The sequence below is a fragment of the Cervus elaphus genome, chromosome 17 (genome assembly GCF_910594005.1).
Source record: "Cervus elaphus chromosome 17, mCerEla1.1, whole genome shotgun sequence".
NCBI classification, from domain to species: domain Eukaryota; kingdom Metazoa; phylum Chordata; class Mammalia; order Artiodactyla; family Cervidae; genus Cervus; species Cervus elaphus.
In genome coordinates, this window is record NC_057831.1 from 47,729,130 (window position 1) to 47,739,172 (window position 10,043).

At 39.7% G+C, this 10,043-nt stretch overlaps 1 pseudogene; it reads left to right on the forward strand.

Annotated features, from left to right (window-relative positions):
* The first annotated feature begins 8,035 nt into the window (after nt 1-8,035).
* LOC122673366 lies at nt 8,036-9,706 on the forward strand (annotated as a pseudogene).
* The last annotated feature ends 337 nt before the right edge of the window (nt 9,707-10,043 follow it).

Sequence of the window (10,043 nt, forward strand, 5' to 3'; positions counted from 1 at the left end):
ACAAGAGGTAAAAAATATTATATACAATTGAATTTTAACAATAATGATTATGACAGTGTGATCATGCTAATTCTAAGTATGGACACTTTTGTTGGAATATAACTGATTTACAATGCTATGTTAGTTTCAGATATAAAATAAAGAATCAGTTATACATATGCATATATCCAGTCTTTTTTAGATTCTTGTCCCATAAAAGTTATTACAGAGTATCAAGTAGAGTGCCCTGTGCTATACAGTATATCCTTATTACTTATCTATTTTATATACAGTAGTGAATGTGGACACTTTTGATGAAGCTTCTGTGTCCTTGCACACATGGGGACACATCCATGAATCCTGCCATTCTGCAATCACTTTTTTGAAGCCCTACTATGTGCCATGCACTGTGATAAATGCTGGGCAAAGCAGTAGTAATAAACTATAACAACTGTTACAGAAGGAATCAATGTTTGAACTTGAAAAATCAACGGGAAGTTGTATTTGAATGTGCGCAGTGTTGTGATATAAAGCCCAGGAATTTGGGGACCTCCTAGGAGATACACTGAACTTAGACGTCCATGAGGAAAACATCCAGCTGAAGGGATGGACTGTTTCAGGGATGGTTGCCTGTGTTTTCAGAAGTTGAGGTTCAATTCTTAGAGAAAGACTGGTAAGTAAGAGTTAAAGTGCAACTTCCATTTTTTTTTGGCTTTTAGGAGGGATAATAACTAAATGTATTCTATATTGTGATACAGCATTCTTAAAGACTGTATATTCTGAAAAATTGTGTACAAAAAATGGGGTTTGTGGAAAAAATTGGACCGATGCAGATCACTCTAAAACCTATTATACAGAATGCTCATAAAACACAGCTGTGATCCTAATAAAAATAGCAACTTCCAAGTGGCGCTTGTGGTAAAGAATCCACCTGCCAATGCAGGAGAAGTAAGAGACCCGGGTTCAGTCCCTAAGTTGGGGAGATCCCCTGGAAGAGGAAATGGCAACCCATTCTAGTATTCTTGCCTGGGAAATCCCACGGAAATACCATAGCCTGATGGTCTACGGTCCACAGGGTAGCAAAAAGTTGGACACAACTGAGCGTCTGGGCACACAAAGACGTATTAAATCCTGCAGAAACAAAAACTGCTCTGGAAATTATAGGACTTTATTTTAAAAAGGTAAGAGACAAGTAGCCAAAGGGAACTTGTTAAAAAAAAAAAAAATGCTGTGAAGGCTGTGTCACAAGGACAAGGTTAAAATGCATACAAGTCAGGAAAACGAACAAAACAAAAGAGGAAGTCAAACCAGTCGATCCTAAAGGAGATCAGTCCTGGGTGTTCATTGGAAGGACTGATGCTGAAGCTGAAACTCCAGTACTTTGGCCACCTCATGTGAAGAGTTGACTCATTGGAAAAGACCCTGATGCTGGGAGGGATTGGGGGAAGGAGAAGAAGGGGATGACAGAGGATGAGATGGCTGAATGGCATCACTGACTCTATGGACTTGAGTTTGAGTAAGCTCCGGGAGTTGGTGATGGACAGGCAGGTCTGGCGTGGCGTGATTCATGGGGTTGCAAAGAGTCGGACACGACTGAGGGACTGAACTGAACTGAACTGAACTGATGAGCCCTGGGAGGATAGTGAACATGGCTGATGAACAGGACCATTTACTCAACTGCTTGCTATGTTCAGCTGATAATTACCACAAAATTGGCTGGCTAGGAAGTATCCCTTTTGAACTAATGTAACTTCTCCATTATGCTAACATCAGCCCCTTATTTGTCAAGTGCATATGAGCTGGTTCACCTTATAAAAACTCCCATTGTTGCAGAAGAGACGAGATATTTATTAAAATGTGATGATGGATTCTGAGGAGTTCTGCCCTTGGGCACATTATCTTGCTTGCCATACTTCCTCGCACTTCATGTGAGATGAATAAATATGTATTCCGTGAATGACTCTAAAATCTAGCACTCCTTGGTGCTACTGTGCAGGAAAAGCTGGTCTCATTATATCCACCTTTCCCAAGCTCTGGGTGCTTGGTACTTCAATCACTTAACATCACTCACTTACTTCTTATTCCTTTATTAGGAAAAATGTATAATTTACTTAATTTTAAGGGTTTATGCTAAGTAGGAAGTTGGGGATCAACTGCTACTTATTGATTGGGCACAGTATTATGCTTAAATAAGCTATTTAATCTTAAAGGCCAAACTGTTTGCTAAGTTTTATAAGTTCAACCAAAAAATGAAAAAAAAAAAAAAAAAAAAAAGAATAAACAATTGAAGTTCATGAGGATTGGCTACTTTGTCCAAAGACATACTCAGGTAGTAGTTGTTGGAACTATTGTATGAATCCAGGTGTATCATTCTCTCAACATTTACACTCTCTTCCCTATCTCTTGCTAGTGCTAAATGATAGTAGTAGAAGGCTTAACAATTAGGGTTAGGGTTAGGGTTAGTGAAAGTGAAAGTGACTTTCAGTTGTGTCCGACTCTGTGACACCAAGGACTGCAGCATGCCAGGCCTCCCTGTCCATCACCAACTCCTGGAGCTTACTCAAACTCATGGCCATTGAGTCGGTGATGCCATCCAACCAGCTCATCCTCTGTTGTCCCCTTCTCCTCCCACCTTCAATCTTTCCCAGCATCAGGGTCTTTTCCAGTGAGTCAGTTCTTTGCATCAGGTGGCCAAAGTATTTGAGGTTCAGCTTCAACATCAGTCCTTCCAATGAACACCCAGGACTGATCTCCTTTAGGATGGACTGGTTGGATCTCCTTGCAGTCCAAGGGACTCTCAAGAGTCTTCCCCAACCCCTCAGTTCAAAAGCATCAATTCTTGGGTGCTCAGTTTTCTTTATAGCCCAACTCTCACATCCATACATGACTACTGGAAAAACCAAAGCTTTGACTAGACGGACCTTTGTTGGCAAAGTAATGTCTCTGCTTTTTAACATGCTGTTTAGGTTGATCATAACTTTGCTTCCAAGGGGTAAGCATCTTTTAATTTCATAATTGCAGTCACCATCTACAGTGATTTTAGAGTCCAAGAAAAAAAAGTCTGCCACTGTTTCCACTCTTTTCCCATCTATTTCCCATGAAGTGATGGAACCAGATGTCCTGATCTTAGTCTTCTGAATGTTGAGCTTTAAGCCAACTTTTTCACTCTCCTCTTTCACTTTCATCCAGAGGCTCTTTAGTTCCCCTTCACTTTATGCCATAAGGGTGGTGTCATCTGCATATCTGAGGTTATTGATATTTTTCCCGGTAATCTTGATTCCAGCTTGTGCTTCTTCCAGCCCAGCATTTCTCATGATGTACTCTGCATATAAGTTAAATAAACAGGGTGACAATATACAGTCTTGACTTACTCCTTTTCCTATTTGGAACCAGTCTGTTGTTCCATGTCCAGTTCTAACTGTGGCTTCCTGACCTGCATATAGATTTCTCAAGAGGCAGGTCAGGTGGTCTGGTATTCCCATCTCTTTCAGAATTTTTCACAGTTTATTGTGATCCACACAGTCAAAGGCTTTGGCATAGTCAATAAAGCAGAAATAGATGTTTTTCTGGAACTCTCCTGCTTTTTCAGTGATCCAGCAGATGTTGACAGTTTGATCTCTGGTTCCTCTTCCTTTTCTAAACCCAGCTTAAATATCTGGAAATTCACAGTTCACGTATTTTTGAAGCCTGGCTTGGGGAATTTTGAGCATTACTTTGCTAGCATGTGAGATGAGTGCAATTGTGCGGTAGTTACAGTCCATGGAATTCTCCATGCCAGAATACTGGAGTGGGTAGCCTTTCCTTCCTCTAGGGGATGTTCCCAACCCAGGGATTGAACCCAGGTCTCCTGCATATCAGGCAGATTCTTTACCAGCTGAGCCACAAGGGAAGCTCAAGAATACTGCAGTGGGTAGCCTATCCCTTCTCCAACAGACCTTCCAGACCCAGGAGTCAAAATGGGGTCTCCTGCATTGCAGGCAGACTCTTTACTGAGCTATCAGGGAATGCTTATTCACATCTACATAATGTGGTTTCTTATAGAAATCAAAATCTTCATCTTAAGTGGTAAAGATTTGCATTAAAATGTTATTAATCATTTCTGATTAGATAGAAAAGGAATGTTGTTCTTTCTTAAATTTCACATCCATAGTTCCACTTAAAACAATCTGAGAGATAGATGTCTAGAGCCTTCACTGTAAGTGGACTCTATTGCCATTAATTCTTGATACAGCTCCTAAATAGAGCTGGCAAAACTTTTTATATTAATAGAAATAGAAATGGTTGATCTCAGTTTTTAAGAGCTTTAAGAAACATTGAAGGGTTTTTGGATTTATGTCTAGTCATATATATTTTTATAAACACCCTAGAATTTTGATAGTAGTTTTTTTCAGACACTGGAAATATAATTGAAAGGATCAATTCATTGTTTAGTACAGTATGTGTCTTAACTAAATGACCTCAGTTTTCTTGCCCGAAGAAAGAAAAGAAATTTGTTCCACAGTTGGGTTCTGACTCCAAGTTCTGTCAAACTTGTTAACAAAATGATTTTTTTCTTATCTATTGTGTGTAAAGTTCTGATCTTACTTCCCTAATAATTCCTTTACTTGCTTGTAGTCATAATTGATTTTGCTTTCAATTCAGTAATTCATTCAACTGTTCTGTGTATTGGGAATATGTTGGTAGAAACAAAACATAACAAAAACAGGTTTATGTTTTCTTGTATCATATATTCTAGTGGGGGAAAAGTTTTAGAGAGAATTTATAAGCAATAAAATGTTAATTTCAGGTTTGTTTTATAAAACTGATAATTAGTTTTATTCAGTGGGATAGTTTGAATCCATCACTATAGAATCAAAAAATACATTTTTCTTTTCTACATATTAACATTTAATGCATTTTTAAAATATTATACATGTTCAGTGACTGTATTTATCTGATTAGCCCTTACTAGGACTCTTGTCTTATAGACAACAGGGGCCTCAAGAAATGAGACACACTTTCTATAGGGTATAAAAAGTACAAGGGCTTCCCAGGTGACCCTAGTGGTAAAGAACCTGCCTGCCAATTCAGGAGACAGAAGAGACATGTGGGTTCAGTCCCTGGGTCGAGAAGATCCCTGGAGGAGGGCATGGCAACCCACTCCGGTATTCTTGGCTGGAGGCTATAGTTCATAGGGTCATGAAAAGTCAGACACATCTGAAGCGACTTAGCACACACTCACACATAAAAGTTACAAAGTATCAAGTGAACTGCTAGAGTCCCTGGCATGGTGCTGGGAGGGAACAACTTCTTCTGGCCATGTGGGTGGGCCCTATGACAGGATGATTATCTTGGAGCATCTCTGGTTAATTGCACTTTACAAAAAATGACCATAGCAATATATTTGGTGGTACAAAATTTTTCAGAACCTTGATACTCTTCTCAGCAAGAGGTGAATTCTGAATGTTGTCCCCTTAAAAAAGGAATTATATGTGGTGACATGCTTTGTGTGGTAGAAGTAACACTTCAGGAATTTCATGGCTAACAGAAGTGATAACAGCTTTTAGCTGCTTCTCCTTCTCTTTGGGGATCTGAAACTTGAGATACATGAGATGACGTATAGGTGTCCATCTGGTGTGAAGTTTCCATATTTAAGAAGCCACATGGCAATAGATAAAGATGTCCAAGTAACCCTCAAATTTCAGTACCTAATCATTTGAGTCTTAAGTGTCAATCTCTAGAAATATAAATGAACAAACCAACCTCAGCCTTCTGGCTGACCCAGCTCATGCCATATAGAACAGAGGTGAGCTATCTCCACAGAGTCTTGCCTAAATTACAGATAAGTGAGCAAATAAAATGCCATTATTTCAAATTACTCAGATTTGTGGTGGTTTACTATGCAGTGCTGCAACTGAAACACTTACATATGTATAAATCAAGAGATAGTACCATGGACATGTTACAGAAACTTGATGTGTCTTACATAACTCAGAGGAACAGTTGAGAGACTTGCCCTGACTATTGAATGTGTTGACTCTTAAATACACAAAAAAATGCACCTCAAACTGAGATTTCTAGAACTCTTTTTTGTTCCACTGAATAGTTACTTTTCAGAATAGAAAAGTCAGAACTAAGAAATGCATATTTGCTTTTAAGTCATTATCTTTGTGGCATTTTCTGGGTAAAGTTCAAGTAAAACATTAACGTATTTTTTTTTGAGTTTTGCTCTATACATTACAAACTGATTAAAAGTAAAAAAGGGAAGTGAATATGGAAAATTGATGTATTTGGCTCTAATTTTTGCCCTGCTTTAACCCATATTCTCTGTCATATAACTTCACAGTGCCAGCCCATTATGGACAAGCTGTACCTCATCTCTTGAATCTGAACTTGGCCTTATGACTCATGATCAGTGGATGGTAGTAGACTTGAAGCATGAAAAGGCTTACAAACACCTTTATATAATCTGCTTGTGTATTTGTGTCTCTGTTATTTCCATCAAAACATGCCTGAGGTTACATATAGGAGGTTTGAGTCACATGCAGTAGAGTTGAAAATACCAGTAGCCTAGTCTCCCAAGAAAGGAACATCTAAATCAACTGACAGCCAGCCAACCCAGACATGGAACTGAGGCAGGCAGAGATTGAAAACATCACCCAACCAAGGTCAATATAAATTTCTTTCTCTCGGACTCATGAGGTTATTAAAAGCATATAGTTGAAGCTTGTTGAGTTTCTGCATGGTTTTTATGCAGCACTGACACAGTGAATATAGCTTGTATTTAATTTCAACAAATGACTTTAACATCACAATGGGGAAGAAAGTTACACATGTGTAAGAATGGAATTTTTACTTGACTAATAATTTGACAATGCCTTTTTGGTGTCTATATTTGTAGTTCAGATACCTTAAAATATCTTGTAGTGTCATAAGAAGTACAAGGATGTCTGAGAAAGAATAATTCGCTCAGGATTGCAATGTGCAAAAGATTACAGGAAAAGCTGAAATGCAACAGAATAAGAAGTAATGGGAGGAACCACTAAAAAAACTAAAAAGAAAAGGAAAAAAAACTAAAAAGAGAGGTATAACTGATATGTTAAGAAAAGAGAGAAAGTGGAATTGTATAAAATGATCAGTTAAAACCAAAAAAGGTGATTGTGCAGAGGATTGCAGCTGCACGGATGCCAGAGGCAAGATGCAGGGACCAGGCTCACTGCTCTTCTGTGTCCACCCTCCAGCCGCCAGCCTGCTTGGTGTTAGGTAGGGAGAGGCTCGTGGAGGACCTGGGCCTGGCCTTTTCCTCTTGTCCTTGGGTGTCAGGCGGGGTACAGAGAGTTGATCACCTGCACGGACCTTCACTGTCCCAGAAACCCTTGATTGTCTCCAAGGTGAAGATCAAAAAAAAGTCCATTCACATCAACAACCTCAAAGAATGGGCCCTGAAAAGTGTTTTGTGCCAATGACACCAGAAATATTATTTATAATTAGGCTTTGATTCATGAGGTCGCAAAGAGTCAGAGACGACTGAGTGACTGAACTGAACTGAGTCCTGAAAAAGGATGCTTTCTTCCATCTGTATCTGGCTTGGAGTTCCTGTATATTTTTCATTATAAATTTCTGTTGGGGTGAATCAAATGAATCACCGTTTCACTTCATTGTCTTGGAATGTCTGAGAGGACTTAGTGTCTAAAAACAGTTGAATGCAAACAGGTGGTTTGTTGATAAGTATTAATTAAAACAAGATAATGTTATTTTGGGTTTCCCGGGTGATGAAATGGTAAAGAATCTGCCTACCAATGTAGGAGACACAGGAGACATGAGTTTGATCTCTGGGTCAGGAAGATCCCCTGGAGTAGGACATGGCAACCCACTCCAGTGTTCTTGCCTGGGAAATCCCATGGACAGAGGAGCCTGGAGGGCTATAGTCCATGGGGTCAGAAAGAGTCAGACACGACTGAACGACTGAGCGGCAGCATTGTTTCTTAAACCTTTAAGCTATTTAAACAACAGTGAATACCTGCTGGACATGTCATGATCTGTTATAGGAATATTTGTTATTCTCTGAATCTCAACCATGCTGTCAAAAGGCTTACAAAATTTCTTAAAAATGACCAAATCTCATTTAATATATACAAGATTATTCCAAGGATTAATAAGTCAAAGGAAATTTTTAGGAACTATACCAATACTCTGATTACCTAGGCAAGTTGTCATTACAGGCATAGCTTAGTGACTCCTCTTTGAGTTGGAACTCAGCTGGTATGGGATCGTCTGTCCAGGGAGAGAGTGGAATGCTTACAGTGGCAGTGAAGAGTATCAATATCCCTTGCAGTGTTGCACTTATGTGCCAAGAGATTACAATGAAGATCAATTCAATGAAAAAAGCTTTGTGCCCAAATCAGATATCAAGTGCATGTCTTCTCCCACCATTATGACCATCGGGGCTGCAGAGTTAGCCTTGAAAGATTCTAATGGCATCCTCAGTCAGAAGCTGATCGTGTGCTGCAATTGGCAAGGGAATGGTTCCTCTTGGAGTTATTTCTGAAATTGCTTTGATGTTTCAAACAAAAGGTTACAATAAAGTCAACCCATTCTTTGTCCCTCAGATTCTGATCAATATGGCAGCAGGCCAGGTCATCATTCGATATAAAGTCAAGGGCCCCAGTCAAGCATTACCCACAGCCTGTACCACAGAAATTCATGCAGTGGGAGACTTTTAGATTTATAACACATGACTCTACTGATGTGATGGTGACTGGAGGTACAGATTCTTGCATCAGCCGTTTATCACTTGCTATTCCAGAGCCTGAGCTCTGATCCTAAGTCAGCATGTCGACCATTTCATCCAGAGATGGTTTTGTAACGGGAGGAGGTGCAGTGTGCTGGTGGGAGAAGAACCAAGCAGGCTGTACAAAGAGGGGACTGGATTTATACAGACATTTTGAGCTATGGACTCTCAGATGATGCCGGTCACATGACTGCCCCCAATCCCGGAGGAGAAGGTGCTTTAAGGTGTATGGCTGTTTCTGTAAAAGATGCAGGTGTCTAACCTGAGGAGATATCCTGTATCAACATGCATGATACTTCCACACTGCTGGGAGACACTGCCAAAAATGAAGCCATCAAACATCTTTTCAAAGGCCATGCAGACTCCCTTGCCATTTCCTCCATCAACATGAGCATGGGCCACCTGCTGGGGGCTACCGGGGACGTTGAAGAAAATTACCACCCTGGCTTGCTGTTACAGAAAAAGAGACACAGATGTACAGAACAGACTTTTGGACTCTGTGGGAGAAGGCGAGGGTGGGATGTTTCGAGAGAACAGCATTGAAACATGTATATTATCTATAGTGAAACAGATCACCAGCCCAGGTTGGATGCATGAGACAAGTGCTCAGGGCTGGTGCACTGGGAAGACCCAGAGGGATCGGGTGGAGAGGGAGGTGGGAGGGGGGATCGGGATGGGGAATACATGTAACTGCATGGCTGATTCATGTCAATGTATGACAAAACCCACTTCAATATTGTAAAGTAATTAGCCTCCAACTAATAAAAATAAATGAAAAAAAAAAAAAGAAAACTGCCATCTACTTTAAACCTGGACTGTACAGAATCACAATTTGATCTCAATTATGTTTCATTCAAGGCATGCACAATCCCCATTGTCTGCATCCTGAACCAGAGTGTTACATTTGGTACAACTGATGAACCTACATGGCACATCGTTATCATACAAAATCCATAGTTTACATTAGGTTTCACACTATGTTGTGCACTCTGTGAGTTTGGACAAATGTATAATGAACTGTATTCACCGTGATAAAATCATACAAAGTACTTTTACCATCCTAAACATTCTCTGTGCTCTGCCTGTTCTTCCCTCCCTTCCCTTTAACCCCAGACAGCCAGTGATCTTTTTTTTTTTTTTTTTTTACTATTTCTATAGTTTTGCCTTTTACAGATATCATCTAGTTGGAATCATACAGTATAGACTTTCAGATTGCATTCTTGCACTTAGTAATATGCATTTAAGATTCTCCGTGTCTTTTTATGGACAGAACTTTTTTTTTTTTAAGATGCTG